Here is a 1,846-nt window from a genome sequence, read left to right as displayed (position 1 = left end):
GGGCACAGGAGGGACCACAAATCCCAATGAGCTCCAGAGACCACCGTGCTCCACACCCCGAAGAGAAACAACCCCATGAGCACAACCCACGGGACACCCCAATGCTGCTGCACTGCCCATCCCAAATGCAGCCAGTGGGACACCACGGGAGAGGGATCTCCCCTCCCCAGAGCCCCCCAGGGCCCCCAGCACTTCAGCTGAGGCACTGTTTGATCCCGTCTGCTCGCATCCGTCGCTCCCGTCGGGAACACGTCTGGATCCCGCGGGCACCCGGTGAGTCCCCGCTGGTCTGAGGGGCTGTGCCCGGGCACGGAGGGACAGGGACCCGGGCTTCCTGCCAGGAAGGGCCGAGCACCAGGCTGCTCATCGCATCCGCTGCCTCCTCCCGGGAGCCGGTACCGGGGCGCGATCGCACCCCGGGAAGGGCCCGCGACAAGTTCTCATGGAGGCCGGGATGCCTCTGCCGTGAGCTCACCCAGTGACTAACTTGTTTATCTCCCGCGGGAGCTGCACCGAGGTTTTGGGCAGCAGCAGATCCCCGACAGCTCCTCTGCCTGCTCCAGGCGCCGCCCCCACCCCTTTCCTGAAAAACACTCGGAAATCAGGAATCCGCGGTGGCACCAGCGCGTCCCCTCGCTGCGAGGACAATGACAGCGAGCGGCTCCTCTGCCCACACACCCGGGAGTGCCACGGCAGGGAAGCTGGAAAGACTCAGAACACCTGGATTTTGGAAAACCAGGCATGGAAATTCCGGCGCAGCACTGGGGAGTAGCTCCCAGTGCTTCCCTGGGGCAGTTTGTCTGCACAGGTACCGGGGAGGCACCGCTGGGATCTCATCCTGCCCCATTTCCACCCCAGGAAGGCACCGCTGGGATCTCATCCTGCCCCATTCCCACCCCAGGGAGGCACCATCACGTTTAAGCACAGAGGAAGGTGTCCCTAGAAATGTTCCGTGCCAGGTTGGATGAGGCTTGGAGCAACCTGGGGTAGTAGAAGGTGTCCCTGCCCATGGTAGGGAGTTGGAACGGGATGAGCTTTAGGGTCTCCTCCAACCCAAACCATTCTGGAATTCTCTGTGCCTGACAGGTTGATCCTGATCCCCAGGTAACCCCCCAAGGGCTCCAGTGTCACCACTTGTCATCTATTCTCCCCCCCGCCGCCAGCGCCGTGTCCCCAGTGCCACCTGCCGCTCCCACTTTCGGCTCTGGAGCTCTTTCTGATCCACCAAATCAATCCCTGCGGGTGCTTCGTGCTGCAGAACAACCTGGAGCACCAGGGACCGGAGCCACCGCCCCGAGGGTCTCGGCGGATGCTCCCCGGGATGCTCCGGGGCATCTCCGGGGCATCTCCGGGGCTGGGCACGCTCTCCAGGGAGGCGGTGGGAGCGCAGGGCCGGGGGTGGTGGAAGGGGGGCGAGGGGCAGCGGTCGCCACCGCCGGGCCGAGGCAGCCCTCCAGCGGGGAGCCGCTGCCAGCCCGGCGCACACGCCGATGTTCCGGTGCGTTTGGATGAAAATCAGCGGTTTGTAACCCAAAAGCTGGTGTGTGTGTGTGTGTGTACCCCCGGCACCGCAGCACCTGCAGCGGGGCAGGACGGGGACAGGGACAGGAGAAGGGAGAACAGTGACGGGGAAGGGGTAGGCAGGGACAGGGACAGGACAGGGATGGGAGCAGGGAAAGGGACAGGGACAGGGAGGGGGACGGGGCGGGGGCAAGGCAGGGACAGGGACAAAGGCAGAGACAGGGACGGGAACAGGAACGGGGATGGGGCAAGGTGGTGACAGGGACAGGGACAGGGACGGGGAAAGGGATGGGGACGGGGACAGGGAGGGGGTAGGGGAGGGGGG

General features: G+C 65.2%; 1 protein-coding gene across 1 annotated transcript in view; it reads left to right on the top strand.

The window, feature by feature from the left end:
• Positions 1-921: 921 nt before the first annotated feature.
• The window catches only part of LOC108448467, a 19,981-nt gene continuing 19,056 nt past the window's right edge, over positions 922-1,846 (top strand). Inside the window, exon 1 of the mRNA XM_017741410.1 lies at positions 922-1,041. The gene's annotated coding sequence lies outside the window, so the exon portion shown is untranslated. The remainder of the gene's footprint in view (positions 1,042-1,846) is intronic.

The sequence above is a fragment of the Corvus brachyrhynchos genome, unplaced genomic scaffold (genome assembly GCF_000691975.1).
Source record: "Corvus brachyrhynchos isolate BGI_N302 unplaced genomic scaffold, ASM69197v1 scaffold351, whole genome shotgun sequence".
Lineage (NCBI taxonomy): Eukaryota > Metazoa > Chordata > Aves > Passeriformes > Corvidae > Corvus > Corvus brachyrhynchos.
The sequence above is the reverse complement of the archived record's forward strand: the minus strand, read 5'-3'. Positions and strand labels throughout refer to the sequence as shown.